General features: G+C 32.2%; 1 long non-coding RNA gene across 1 annotated transcript; it reads left to right on the top strand.

The window, feature by feature from the left end:
* Positions 1-6,891: 6,891 nt before the first annotated feature.
* LOC115979116 lies at positions 6,892-11,240 on the top strand. Its single transcript, XR_004088948.1, has 2 exons — positions 6,892-7,121; positions 9,872-11,240. It is a non-coding gene; the product is annotated as an uncharacterized LOC115979116 (long non-coding RNA).
* The last annotated feature ends 5,240 nt before the right edge of the window (positions 11,241-16,480 follow it).

A 16,480-nucleotide genomic window follows, 5' to 3' on the forward strand; every position in this document is an offset into this window, starting at 1 on the left:
TGAGCAATAATACCACAATTCCTAATAAATTGTCTCAATTTTGTTTCCACTGTTGTCAAAGTAACTAAATTTGTGCAATAAAACCATAAAAATCCTAATCAATTAATTCTCAATTATCTTTTAGAAAAAAAAAAAAAACTATAAAACTTTATTTTACATAAATAATTACTCCTATAGCCTTAGTTCAAATTATACATGTTGCATTTTATTATGCTTGCAAAATAGGGATGGCAATGGGGCGGGGCGGAGTTGAAGGATGGGGTTTTTGTCTTCATCCCCGCTTCGCATGGTTTTGTTTTGCCTCATGCCCGCCCCGCCCCGCATGACGGGGAAAACTTTCTCACCACATCCTTGCCCCTTGGGGCCCCGTGAACCCCTGTCTCACCCTGTAAAACTCTACTTTTTGTTAATTTGCCCTACAACTAATACAATTTTTTTTAATGAAACCTATTTCATTAATAAAAATATACTTAAAATTACAACTAAATTTATCCCATCAAATCAAATCAATTTTTAGAAAAAATTGAATAATATATCCAAGGGTTTAACAAGACAATATAAAATAAAAAAATAAAAAAAATCTCATAGTATAACACATAACAAAATAAAGGCAGAGAACTACATTGGGTAGAATAAAATAAACTAATATTAATATATTTGTTTAGATAGTAGGGTTTTAGAGTATGAAAAAATTACAATTATAACCCTTAGCAGTGTGGGGCGGGGCAGGGACGAGGAGGGGCAGGGGTGGGGCAGGTCTAAAAGGTTTAAACCCATCCCCACCCCACCCCGTGGTACGGGGCTAAAATCTTGCCCCATCCCCGCCCCATCACCTTTGCGGGGTAGGGAAAACCTGCGTGGGGTGAAGCGAGGAGGGGTGGGGAAAATTGCCATTCTTATTGCAAAATATTAAGGTGATAAACTATCAATAATTATTTTCTTTGCAAAGTATTTAAATTATAGGTTTTTTATATTTTATACTAAAAACAAAACGTAAGGTTACTAATTAACGGTAAATAATATATGATTAACACAAAAATTTGGCATGTATGTCAAGGACAATGAAAATGTGTTATCCAAACAGTATTAATTTGTTTTTAAATTTTTGGTTTGAATAATTGAAAAAATAATCTTTAAATAATTTCTAATGTTACAAATATGAAATAAATGTTGCTTTTGGAGAGTTAAGGACAATTTTCAAATAATAATGGACAAAAAGACTAAAATGACTGTATTGTTAGAGCTAACGAACTAACACAAAAACTTTAAATTAGTGGACTAAAATAAAAATTCACCAAACTTTGAAATAAATGCTAAATTTTGATAAGGTGGAAGTTTAAATGTAAAGGATCTCATAAAATGCACTACAGTATTCTCAAAAAGAAAAAATAGTAGGTTAATTCCACATTAGAAAATAAGTGTGAGTTAAAGAGATTTAAAGTCTATGTTGTGTATCAAAGAGTTAAGCCATTTTGAATATATCTCACTGTCACTCTCTTTAAGACCTCCTTCCCTTTCCCTGTGTGTGTATGTTAAAATATTTAGTATTCTAAAAAAGAAAAAATGGTGGGTTAATCCCACATTGGAAAATGAGTGTGAGTTAAAGAGGTTTAAAGTCTGTACTGTGTATCCAAGAGTTAGGCCCTTTTGAATATACATCACTGTCAGTTTCTTTAAAACTTTCTCCCCCCTCCCAGAGTGTGTATGTGTGTTAAAATATTTAGTATTCTCAAAAAGAAAAAATTGTGGGTTAATCCTACATTAGAAAATGAATGTAAGTTAAAGAGGTTTAAAACATGTGCCGTGTATCCAAGAGTTAGACTCTTTTGAATATACACCACTGTCAGTTTCTTTAAGACATTTTCCCCTCTCCCCATGTGTGTGTTAAAATATTTAGTATTCTTAAAAAAAAAAAAAAAAATTATTTGATGAGTAATGTGATTTAATAATGGTTTATATACCATTTTGGTCCCCAACGTTTATTCTACGAGTCAAAATGATCTATAATGTTTCAAATGTATAAGTTTAATCCCTAACTTTTTGGTACTGTGTTAAAACAGTCTTTGTCATTAAGAAATAGATTCAAAAAGCTAATGAACAAACAGTGTTACTAAAAATATTATTTTTTGGACAAATTTTAGCTTCAAACATGTTTGGAACCTTGGGCTGTAGTTATTAGTAAAAAGATGACATTAGTCATTGCCATGTGCAATGCATATGACTCACTTGACTCAACCAACCAAGATTTGCATTGCACATGACGGGACACATGTTATCTTCCTATTGATGGTTGGAGTCAAAGGCTCTAAACATGTTTGGAACAAAGCATTATTCCTGCCATATGATCTTAATAAAAAGAGAAATGTTGCATCCACAACAATTTCATAACAAATCTTAAGTGATAAGTTGTTAATGACTGTTATTGGTGGGCAAAAAAATAATTTTAGTAGTAGACCCATATTAAAATTAGTAACAACTTTTCATATAGGATTTGTTGTAAAATTATTATGAAAATATTGTGGACATTGTATTTTTCTAGTAAAAAAAATAAAATAAACTAAGCTAATATCTCTAAATCTAACCGATTTGGGATTAAAAACCCTAAGATATTTTAGATAGAGTTGAAATCCATCAGGGTTATTTATTTATTAGATTATATATATATGCACACACACAATTGTGGAACCCCACAGGATTTTTTTGGTTAGAGTTGTGAGATCCCTCATATTTGGGGGTTGAAATCCAATTGAGAAAATGAGAGAGTTGTGAAATCTTTTAGAAGAGGAAATAAAAAGAAAAGGGAAGAGAGAAAAAGTGAGAAAACTTACCATGAGGGAGAGAAAGCGCCAAAAAATTATGTTTCCCACGGCTATAGATGAAGATAATATTTATAGGAGATGCAACGCGTGAGAGAGAGATTGTTTTCCAAAAAACAATTTTGGAAAACAACCTATAAAAAATAAGCCTTATTTTTATTAGGGTTTTCCGTTGATCAAAGATAGTTTTCCATTTACCAGGTTTTTTTTATGCTACTAAACACTGGAAAATGTAAAAAACTATCTTTACAGAAGGTTTTCCAGCGAAACAAATAAAGCACAAGAGAAAAGTTGGTAGAACTTGAAATTTGAAGAGAGAAGAAAGTATAGACTAAGCTAACACATTTGAAATGTTAGAGATTTTTTAAATACAAATAATGAATATCAGAGACCAAAATGATAATTAAAACTTTAATATTTTATACACATAAATGATTTTATAAATTGTCATCTATTATCTCAGAGAAAATTTTTTCAATTCAGAAGAAAATTTTATCCATTTAATAAATAAATAAAAAATTCTTTTTCTAGGTAGGTATAAAAGAAAATGAAAGAGTAGGAAATGGGAAGGAAATGTCCAATGACTAATTAATTGATCTTTCCTGGAATGTTCGGAAAGTCTAAAAGGGACGCGTAGGCTTAGTCTTGTGGGGCACGAAGGTCACCATCTAGAAGGTGCGAGCGCTTAGACTAACATACGTTGGAAATGTTCTTCTAAATTTTGTGATAATTTCCTGGAAGTTGGTTATTGGTTACATTTATGTATGCAGTCAATTGTGAAAGGTGAGAATACGAGAATTTTTTTTGACCAGCTGCCAAGGCAACAGGAATCGTTGGTCCAATCTATTGGATTTAAATGCAATTTATGTATATAGGAAAATGTTAAAAATGAGTTGTTATTAATAAATTAAAATATGATGTTAATAGTGGATGTATACATAACTAATAATAATTTTTCATATCATAAATTTGTAAATGTAAAGTAGTTTTGTTCATGTAGTATTACTTTAGACAAAAAGACTTTTTGGTGTTTGATAACCCCATGCATTTTGATAACTTTTTTTATTTTTCCTTTTTTGCTGAGAACATGTATTTTGATTTTTGACAACTTTAGAGTTCGTTTGAGAACAATTTATTTATCTAAAATTGAAAACTTTCTGTTGAAAATATTGTAGATAAAGGTAAAAGGTAGCTGAAATAGTACAATGGAACCCATGAATAGTATTAAAAAGTGGGTCCCATTGTATTATTTCAACTATTTTTTATTTTTTAGCTTTATCTATTGTATTTTCAGCAAAAAAGTTTTTAGTTTCAACTAAATAAATTGTTCCAAACATACTCTTAGTTATTAAATTTTGACAAACACGGTTTGTCTAAACACCTTGTTGTTTAGTCTTTTACTCTTTTATGAATCTGGCATTATTACCAAAAACAAAACAAAAACTATGCTGTAATATGTAAGGAAAGATTCAAAAGTAGGAATGGTGAAATTCCTTCTATTGAAATTCCTACACGGTTTGTCTAAATACCTTGTTGTGATTGATCATCATGGATAGTCTTCTGATTGACTGACCACATAATAGGTTGGAAGAAATTCCTTTAAAAGGATTTGAACATTTGTTCTCCAATCCAATCTACTATTGGATTGTACAAAGTCCCAAACGTTCCTAATATAACCTTAAAATTTATAAACCAAAAAATAATTTTCCTTTAAGTCAAGTTGGAAGTTGTGAAGCAAATGAGTATTAGTAGTAATAGTACCTGAAGATTAGAGAACTTCCCAAGCAAGTCAGACCCAGCTGCCATTAGCTGATTACGAGCCCAGTTTTCCCCTTCCACCAATTCCTCCTTGTCTCCTTTATCAGCAAATTTCTTCAATGCTGCCAATGGACATTTTGGCATATCCTTCAAGGGCCTATTATTATTTCATTTTTTTTTGGTAAAAAGGAATATATTACTAGAACTAAACAGCCAGAATAGGCTCAGTACAAAGTCTATTTAAGTACAAGCCTTCAAGGGCCTATTATTATTACAACATAATATTCCAAATTCAATTACAACCAAAAGAGAAAAAAAGAAGTAATAATTCATCTTTGAAACATACTTAATTGTTCTTAATGTTTTATCTTATTCCAAAGATGATTTCGTATTTCAAGAAATTCCCTTTCATCTTAGCTGTCCTTTGATTAATATTGCTAAAATGATCTGAATTTTGCTAATGACAATTATACCTTGCAGAATTGTAAGTTGCTGCCGAAATTGAAGCCTTATGATGGCTTGTCACTTGTGTTTGTAGTTGCTTTCAAGTCACGGACCCTGAAGAAATTGTAGATGGATCCAGTCATGGAAACAGCAGCCATCATAATTCCCCCATTCACAACTTCTTTGACAAGGTACGTGTATTAGATTTCCTTAGCATTTTCCAATTGTTACTAGAGGAACTCTTTCTGCCTTTTTTAAGCAGAGTTTATGATAAGTTCTCGTCATCAACATCAATATGAGAGAGAGAGAGAGAGAGAGAGAGAGAGAGATCCAAAGTGACCACTCTTAAGAATTACCACCATTTCAATTTTTGTCTATTTTCGCTTACAGCATAACTGGAATAACTTATCTATAAGTACAACCTATAGATAACATTTTAATACCATGTATAAAATATAGGGGTCATTTGATATGGTAGTTTAAGCAACACTTTTCAGTTTTTAAACAATATTACACGTATTTTTATACATTTTTTCATCCACACATATTTCCAAAAAATATAAACAACGTTATTAGAACAACATTATCAAATGACCCCTGCCAAAATACAAGGTCGTCTAAGAGGGTGTTTGTGTTTGGATAGGATTTATTGGAAAAAGAAAAGAATGGAAAGGAAGGAAAGCTGTGAGTTATTTCTAATTTGGAGTTTTGGGCATGCAATGGACAAGGATATTAAGGAAATGACATGTTGGACAGTAACATCATACTGTAATAATGTTTCAATGCCTCTCTCATGTTAAGGGGATTGAGAAGAAGAAAGAAAATCTGTCATGAAAGTGGTAGAATGCTCTTGGTACAGTCTACTAACCACACAATTTAGCACACGAATCCCATGCCTATATACAAAAAACTCCAACTACTGCCCATTAATTATTTTTATGGCAATAGAACAGCAGCACATGGAAACAAGGTTGAACAGAACACAAAATTGTGGCTTGGCTAGAAGACGCATATCATGATGAATACTAGAATGTGAAAAAGCCATCTTTCTAAACTTGTAAGCAAAAATCTCAATGGCACAATCAATTTCACAAAAACTAGCAATCACTGAGGTTTAGACAACCCATCGGGTGCTTTCAGAACTAATTGAAATGCAAAGGACCACAAAACCTATAATAAGGTCAGATAGCCACTTGAAACAATCTCTATTAAATTCGTCTACCTACACTAACTGTGTTTTCCATCAAAGTATATGAAATTTAATTTGTAACATTACCCAGTGGTAGGGACCTTCACTGGCCAAAAGTGACCAAGTCTTTGTGAATTTCCCACACCAAAGCAAGCAATAGGCAATAGCTGAGATGCTATTGCAGAAAAATCTACTAGCTCTCACTCTACATAGATTAATAACAAAACCTCCCCCGAAATTCTATCACAATTCCAATGCATAACAAAAATCAATAATTTACTGATCCTTGGAGAGGAATAAAAAATTGAAATTCAACAGAGTCATCATCCATAAAGGATGCAATATCATCTTCTCTGAATTACATAACATTATTGCTAAGGATAGATTAAAAAAATAAAAAATAGTTTATGGTATCTATATATATATAATAGCAGAAGCTGAGAGGAAATGAGTTCCTAAAATTAAGGAGGTAATGACAAATAGGAAAAGTTCCTACTTAAAATTTAGACTTGTGTAAGTTTAAAAAGCGATACATTATATTGTTTTCAAAATATTAACACCGTTTGGCTGTAATTTTTTATATTAACAAAAAAAAAAAAATCTATTAAAAGAAAAAAAAAAAAAACGTAGAAATTTTAAAATATCTGCCGATCCCTTCAGATCACTTAACATTTTCTCTTTCTTTAAAAAAAAAAAATGCCAATATTGCGATACAGAGAAAGGGAAAAAGGGAAAAATCCTACCCTCTTCACATCAGTCTTCTTAACTTTTTTTTCTCTAAAAAAAAACCCTAGCCGTACTACGATAGAGGCGATCTCTTCACATCAAACTCCGCTAGGAGGAAAAAAAAAAAAATTACTTGCGCCACACTGGAGATTCGATTGATCATCGCTATCCCCTTTTGAGTTTTCCAGGTACGTTCTTCTCTCTCTCCCTCTCCCTCTCCTTCTCTGTATGAGTTTTTGTTGTTTTGATTCGGTTTTGAAACTTCTCTATGATTTCGGGATAAGTTTCCCCTGTTTCCGTCAATTTACGGAATATTCTGTGTGTGTTCATTCTACGTTTTTGGAGTGCTTTGTTGTGAAAATTGGACGAAATATACGCATCAATTCTCTGTGTTCATTTTTCCCCTTTTGGTGCTTTGTTGTGAAAATTGATTGTTCAAATTTCTGCAGGAATTTTCCTGCATAATTTCGTTTAAGAACTATTGTTGTTGTTTCTGTTATGTATGTCCACGGGTTGTATTTCTGTTGCTGCATATTTTGTTTTCTGTAGAACAGGTTCAGGATTATCTGCATAATTTGTGCTTACAGGGGGTAATTGTAATATCTGTTGCTGTTTCTGTATTCTATTTCCATGGGCTGTATTTATTTTGTTGCATATTTTGTTTTCGGCAGAACATGTCTTTGTTCCCCTGTATTTATGCTTACAAGGTTGTTGTGTTTGTACATGTATTTCCCTTTTATCAAATAAAATTTCTATCGTTATCCCAAAAAAAAAAAAAAAACTTCGTAAGTACTGCCAACTGCAATTTGTTGGCATCGTTTGGTTTTGTTGAACGCCTCATGGGTAGTTAGAATATCTTCTCAAACTTTCAAATGTCATTTATCTCAATTGTTAATTTAATTTTTTCCCTACCAGAAAAGTTACTGGGTTCTCTAATAGAAGAATTACCGTTGGGTTTTCTACAATAAAATGAAAGGTATGATAGCTTAAATTTTCCTCTTTGTTTCATTGTTCAATGAAATCTCTTTTCCATTTGCAATTGCTTTGTGCAATTGCTTTGATTTAGAACAAAGATTTCCTTAACAGCAACACAAATAAGACTATGAGTGCAAAAGTTTTATGGGAAAAGAAAATCTTAAAAAAAGAGATTTTGAGAACTTAACTGGAACTTAAAATAGATGAGTACATTCAAGGTTTTACTTTTAAGTTAGAAAACATTGGAGGAACTATTGTCGGGAGAGAGGAAGGAATTGAACAAATGGGGAGTAAAACCAAACTTCAAAACATAGATTATGACAAAGTTTATTAAGCATATGGGCCAACATCAAAATGAAGATTATCTATTATGTGACTAATTAGTGAAGGTGAGGGAAGAGTACAAAAAATTAAAATGAAAACTCACTAGGAAATGAAAGAGGAGCCAGTTGTTGGCATTTAAGGGCCTTGACAGCCCTTCTCTTAAACTTATAGCATTTTTTTTTTTTGCTAAATTTTAGTTGACTATAGATTTAATTTTAATTCTTTTGCTCAATGTTTTCTAACTGCAGATTTTTTTTTTCTTTTCTGGATAGGATCTAACCGCAGATTGGTGATGAATAAATGTGCCATTTTATTGTGTTTGAGCTGGAATATAATCTGTTAGGAATATAATCTTGGAATCACCTCACTTTCTCTCCTTCTCTGTATGAGTTTTTGTTGTTTTGATTCGGTTTTGAAATTTCTCTGTGATTTCGGGATAAGTTTCCCCTGTTTCCGTCAATTTACAGAATATTCTCTGTGTCTTCATTCTACCTTTTTGGAGTGCTTTGTTGTGAAAATTGGACGAAATATACGCATCAATTCTCTGAGTTCATTTTTCCCCTTTTGGTGCTTTGTTGTGAAAATTGATTGTTCAAATTTCTACAAGAATTTTCCTGCATAATTTCGTTTAAGAACTATTGTTCGATAAATCTGTGTGCTGTGATTGATGTATGTGATATATTAATTCAAGTTTCGGATACTGTGGCTTGCCATATATATAATTTTATATGGGTACAAACTTGATTCGTAAAACCGAAGGTGTTTGGGTTATAATTGATTTTGTTTTGGGTATTTGGTGTGAGATTCAATTCTGATGTATATTTGTGTTGTTGGTTAGATTGGATTGTAAGATTTTGAAATCTGAAAGTGTAATGTATTTTTGTTGTTGTAACTTTATGGTTGCTGGTAGGTGAATTTTCATTTATAAAACAATGAATGTAATTACTATTAAATTGACAGAAATTGTTTGTAATTCATTTAGTAGATCATGTTTGGTTGGAGCACACCTCTTTTTCTTTGAGTTTCATACTGTAGAATACTTACAAAGATTGTATGTGCAGCAGCCAATGTGGCATGACCCCAAAAGTGAAGCTGCAAAGGGGTATCAAACATTTGATTAAAATTAAAATTGTTTGTTCAATGTTGTTCAAGATAATATTCACCAAAATGTATAAATATTGTCTAAATTTGTTGGATTCTTTTTCATATGCAAAGTTTATGGTTCTTTGTTTTCTCATGGAATTAATTTAAAGCACTAAATACATACTAAAATTTAGAAGTTGGCAATTACAATTTACCTTAGGCTATTGGCTGTTTCTGTTATTTTGAATGGGTGTAAATATATACTAAGTTTACTTATTCATAAAAGTCACTGGTCATATGACATTGAACTATTATGTTTTATTTACAAAATATATTGTAAATTTTGCTTTAAGTTTTACTGTTTGATGTGCTTTAAGTATTTATTTATATTTATCCTTGGCTAATGGAAGCCAAATTCTTACCATCATCATATTAGAAATAGGTAATAGATTATTAAAAAGTAAAACAATCTTTCATATTTTTTGCAACTCAAACCATATTATAATGTTTGCGTCCGCTTCTTTTATAGTCTCTCTTCATCTCTCTTCTTTTACAGATTTACGCAGTTCTCTACCAGATACGATGGTTTAGTATTTTGCAAGAAGAGATGCCGAATCATATTGAAAGGTTTAGGTTAGCCTGACTTTCCTTTTGTCTCTCTCTTTTTTTTGGGTTACGTTTTTTTCATTTGATGTCTTTGGGTTTGAATTAATTTTTTCCCTGCACAATATAGTTAGAATTGTTTTTGAAGTATTTGGTTTCAATTAAATTTTTTTTCTTCAGTAAATTGACCTGTAAAAGTATTGTCTGTCTTATTTTTCTTAAAGTTTGGAACTTCACTTTTTAATTTTTGTTACTTGCCAAAACTTGCAAATCATCCAATCCTATTTCTTAAGATATGTGGATCAGTTTTTGGGGTATTTTACTATTCAGTGTAGCTCAATGATTACATTATGTTGGTTTTGAAGGATTTGAATTTCTATTTGTGATGATTATGTAATCATTAATTTCAGTTCTTATTTCACATCCTCAACGTTATTTTTGTTATTTGGAATTGAATTAAAATCCGGACATTTATTCTCTTTCACTCAATGTTTTGGCCTCAAGTTATAATCTTTAATTTTCTTATTTCCTATTGGCTTTTCTTTTATATATGGTTGTTAGATCCATTTCTTGGGTTCTTCGTTTATCTCACTTTTCTTTTCTGATTGTCTTTACGTTTTGTAAGATGGATGGTTTAAGAACTGAATGTTTGAGGAGTAAAATTATTTTGTAATTTTTAGTAAGTAAATTTTTTTATTTTTAATGTTAATTACTGAGTTTTTAATGTAAAATTTATTGTTATTTCCTTATTGATATATGTCTTTAATTTACTAGAATGCTTATAAGTCTTTGTTTCTTTTAATTTTTGTACTACTCAGACTATTACACTCAATTTATTGGGAGGCTTTTTTAAATGTTGTTGTTAGCTTTATTTATTTTGTTTACCTATTTATTTTTATTGTGTGTATCTTAGTGTTAGTGTACATAGCCAATCAAAAAATAGAAATAGGAGAAACATCTGTTCAAAGACCTGAAAGAATGCCGCTCCAAATGCTTCAAAAACGTCAAAAAAGTACTAAGCAAATTGCTACAAAGAAGAAAAAAAAAATGAACTCTATTGTATATACTACCTTACTCTACAAGTCTTTATGTATTTCATAGTATTGTTAATTATTATTTTTTTTCCTTTAGAAGAGTAAACTCAATGTACTGAATAAAGCTGACAGATTAGAACAGCGTTACTATAAAATGTAATTATATTTCACAATTTGGTATATTAGACACTGTGATGGTCCCAAAACGGTTGATTTCAAAGTGTATAAGCTGAATGAAGAATGTAGACAACAGGATTTGCTTTATTAAAATAAATAGATTTTCCCCTATTGTTCTGTTATTGTAAAGTAAAAAGTTATGTGTGTTCAGCTACTACATCTCTATTTTTTTGGTTACTTTAATTTTTCAACTAACTCAATATAGTGTATATAATTGTATTATGGCTGTTTGGATCAGTTATATATCTGCTTGAATACATCAAAATTTTCCTTATAATGTCAATTGTGCTATTTTTCCATCTCAATTGCTTAATGGAACACTATGGAGTTTTACCTAAGAAATATAATAAGTTAAAACAAGTTTTTTTTAAAATAGTATGCCATGGTTCAGATATATAAATATAACAATCTAAATTTTTCTTCCCATTTCTTTTCCTCTCTTCCTTTTTATTTTAAAAGAAATATAAAGATATCTAATTCTTACAACTTTATTACTTCTAATGAAACCATTTTTATAGCTATACACAGGTTATCATTTTGATCTCTTATTTTTTTAGGAGGGTTAGTTATAGAGTGAAAAACATGTCTGTTTATTTCAATTTAATTTGTCAGGATCCTTCGTAAATACCATAAAAAATAGAGTTGTAATGGCTAAGAGTCTTAACAATGTATAACATATATTTAAAGCAATTACCTGTATTTTCTTATACTTATGAGATTTTAAATGATCCCGCGCATTACGCAGGTTAAACACTAGTACAAATAATTAGGAGCACAATAACTCTAAAACACATTTCCACCATTTAATGAAACTAGGCTCTCCACTTAGAGCCGAGCATGGCGTGAGCGAAATGAGTTTGGAAGCCCTGAATGTTGAAAATTCTTAATTTCTTGAGAACCAGTGTTATACAAGGCTATTGTTTGATCCATCGTCACAAAGTAGAATAAGCTCTTCATTCTTCACAAATCCTAGTGGTTTCTGAATTCCTTCGAGGGGTCCTACAACAAGTTGTTTGGTCCAAGAATCCTCGACCCCATATTCACGCATCACCCATATATTGAAGTATTTCTTTGGTATGGTACGGTTAACAATAAAAGCAAGGCAATCATCCAACAAAGCAAGCGTTTTCATAAAACCTGAATTATGCAAGAGACACAACTTTTGGCACAATTTTGTGTCACAACTCGCTATATGACGAGTTATGATTGATAAGAGTATGTCAGTGGGCCATATGAGGACACACCCTTATCAATCACAACTCGTCAGCAAGTTATGGCACAAAGTTGTGCCAAAAGTTGTGTCCCTAACATAATTCATAAAACCTACAAGCCTGTCCTGTTGTGGGAGACTTTGTTTATTAAACACGTCACTTGGATACCTCATTAATCCACACACCTCACGGCTCATGCCAAAGGATATGATTACCTTAGTAAACTTACGATTTCCATCGTCGTCAGTGACAAAGATGGAACCACACCAATGATGAACTCCATTTAAGTATGCAAATTTTAAAAAATCTGGTATTATAATGTTTGAATGATCAATAGAAGTGTTCGTTATTTGCCTCCAGGAACCTGTACTTAGGGAGTAGACATGAACAAGATTGCGGCTTTGTTGGTTTCTCTCAGATGCACCCTTATAATTGACAATTCCAAGCACCTTATAGTCATTAGAATTGTGATCATGACCAAATGCATCTCCAGCAGTCTCTCTAAATTTTTGCCTAATTTTTGCCTGTTTGGAGAATGAACAGTGATATTTAGCTTTTAACTACTCACTTTTTCAAATACACTTTCCAACAGACTCTCTATCACATTCTCTATCTCATTTAAATATTATATCTTAATTCATTCTTTATTCTTTTTTTATCATTCTTTATTCTTTTTTTATCATCATTTATTCTTTCTATATTCATTATCAACAATTATATTTTTCAATGAAAAGTATTATATTCACAATATTTTTCACAATACTTTCACAAGAATCACATCAAAATCTTATGTGAAAAATTGTTACTAGTTCTAATTTGAACCCACTATTTAAATTATTTTTTTACTCACCAATATCAACTAATAATAATCTACACTTAAAATTTATTGTGAAAATACCGTAGTAATGTTACTCAATATTGATTTCTTTTATTCCTTATATTATTTTCCTTTCTTTCGTACTTTTTTTTATCATCCATACATTTTTTTTTCTTTTCTTTTTTCTTGTTTTTTCTCCTCCACACACGTCCACCTACCCCCAATATCTATCTTCACTCTTTGTTTGACCTTTTGTCTTTCTAGTTATCTCCAAAACATTTCTCCCTTCTCCCTCTCTGTTTTGTTCTCTTTCTCTTACACACACACACACACACAAATTTCTCTCCCTCAATCTCACACAAACAAACTCTCTTTCAAACACACATAAATCACCGGCAGAGAACAAAGATTAGAGTCCTCCCCACTTCTAAGAACATGCAGCTTAATCACCATATTGGTTAGATCGGCGTTCTACATGGTTTTCTTTTTTTTTTTTCTTTTTTTTTTTGGTTCTGGTTTGATTAGTTTTATTTTATTGTTCAGATTTCATTAGGCTTATCAGAAAGATTGCTTTTGTGTTTCAAATCTTTCGATTGGGTTTTTGTTTTGATTGTGGTATGTTTTAGATTGTAGCCGTTGAGATAGAGAAGCACGAGAGAGTGAAGATTAAAGAACGAAAGAGAAAAGGGATGAGAGAGAAAGAATTATTTTTTTATTCAACCGGGTATTATTTTAAGTGTGAATATTCTTTAGATATGCTACAGTGATTGCTACAGTGCTCTCCATTCCTGGAGAGCTACTGTAGCAAATCTAAAAAAAAAAATGGAGATGCCGAGTCTGTTGGAGGAGTGATTTTGCGTGAACAGTGATTTTTGCTCTCCAAAATTTAGAGAAGGCTAGCCTGTTGGAGATGCTCTTATAGTCATTAGAATTGTGATCATGACCAAATGCATATCTGGCAATAGGGTTGGCTGGAGAAGGTTTTATTGCAAGATGGGCAGGAGATTTAGGAAGTTTGGGATGAGGAACAACCTTAGATTCTGCAATTGCCGGATTCCATAAGAAAAAGCCGGAGAAACCACTATAGAATAGAAGTAACCACCAACGCAAATTAGGGCGTTGATGCAAGCAAACATGTCCATCCTATGAAGTTCGGCCACACGGCCCACACCCGTGATCTCCTGCATGTCCACACTGCATGCGTACTCCTTGATGAGAATCAACATTTTCACTTTTCAGAATGAGGGTGCAGAGACAGTGCCCAAACCCAAGGCTCAAAGTCAAGGTTCGCGACAACAAGATCTGGATTTGTTTGAGAACGGTGGCGCTGGTGTTTGGCGATCGATGAAACTCGGGTTTTGGAAGAAAATAGCAGTGGACCATGACTTTTTTACGCACTTGAAACGTGCTAGAGATTTCACTGGAAGCCATGACAGTATCTCTTCCAACATGTCTTCTGTTAAATAGGGTGTCAACCTCGACGACCTCTTGGATTACGATGATTTGAAACATGTTAGTTGAAAAAGTACTGAAAATAAATCAAACCATTTCTAAAAGAGAGGAAGACATCTATCCCTTACTACCTTTCTATTTTTTTTTTCCTAAGCCAATCCAAGGCCTAGGCCTAAGACCCCCACCAAAAAAGAAAAAAGCTAGGGAAAAAGACCCCTCTCCAATGGTAAAAGGTCCAAAATTTTTATAAAATTACAAATATTTAATGGTTGTGCATTTTTTTTTTATTAGTGATGTTAAAAATACTACAAATTTTATTATAAGTATAAAAATTAACAGGTTACCAATCACAAAAAAGTAATTTAAACATTCATTAATTAGATGGTTGAAATTCATCATAGTCATTGTCACATCATATTGTAAATATTTTGTAATAACTTTAGTGCATTTCCATTTTCATTTCTATCGTGACTTCCAAAATATATGACCAATAGAAATCTAACCTAATTGAAACCCTAAAATATTTCAAAAAAATGTTGTAAATGTGTTAAATCATCAATTATAGATTAATTTCCCCTAATAGTTTGAGACTTTAATTTTTATAAACCGATACTACAAAGCTACACATCAAATAATCTCTCTCTCTCTCTCTCTCTCACAAACAAAATAAAAAATAAAAAATTAGATTACAATTTTACTTAACTATGCATCGTCATATATCCAAAATAAAGTATATTTTTTAATCATAATATATTTTAATTAAAATTCATGAATCAACTATGATATTCAATTCTCTATATGAGATTAAGATTAATTTAGCTGATATTATTCATCAAATTATGTATTTAATGTATCAAATTAACTTTGATTTGATTAATATTAAATAATTTTATTTAATTAGTACTTATATATAACATTCACAGTAAGAGCATTCACAACCGAAAATGCCATCATATTCTATTTTACCATATCAAAAAGTTACTTTATTAATTATGCCATACCATTTTACAATACGCCCAACATTCCAACTTTTATTTTACAATACAACACATTAAAATAATATAAATTATACAATAAAATAAATTATTAAATTTTTTTTTTTTTTACTATTTCTCTCTCACCACCAAACAATGGCCAAACAACCATAACAACACAGTAAACATACTGCCACCCCCCATATATCCCAGCACCACCACCAAATCATCAAACCAAAAGCAAAACCACTAACAGAGCCACCATCAGAGCCAACAACAGAGCCACACACACAGCTCCATGCTGATTTTCCACAGCCACCACAGCTCCACACCGATTCCCACCACAACCCACCTAACCCACGCCAAACAAACCCACCACCTGAACCACGCCACCAGAGAAACCCACGCCAAAATAACCCACGCCTCCAAAGAAACCCACCACTGATTTGCCATGCTCTCAACCACAAACTCACTCGATCTTCAACCACAAACACAACAAATTCCTACCAAAAATACCCACCAATGCAAGAGCCACCACCACCACAAGATTTAACACCACCAAACAAAGCATATAGTACTCACCACCACAGCCACGGCGAGATCAGCCTCCACCTGGTCTGTGAGCATCGCACAGCCTAGAGGAATTTTGGTACTAGATTGAAGAGAGAGGCTGAGAGTTTGGGGTTGGAAAGATTAACCACCAGTCATGATCCTCCATGAACAACCCATCAACAAACTTCCATACCACGTCGATCGTTGTGAGAGACCCATCAAACCATGCCGGGTGAGACAGTGGCCAATGACGACCTGGGCTTGGGCGTCACTAGGTGAGATGCGACCTAGGATTGGCATTGCTGGGCAATGGTGGCCAATGGTGGCCTAAGGAGAGCAAAGGGA

This window comes from Quercus lobata, chromosome 3, assembly GCF_001633185.2.
Source record: "Quercus lobata isolate SW786 chromosome 3, ValleyOak3.0 Primary Assembly, whole genome shotgun sequence".
Classification (NCBI taxonomy): Eukaryota; Viridiplantae; Streptophyta; class Magnoliopsida; order Fagales; family Fagaceae; genus Quercus; species Quercus lobata.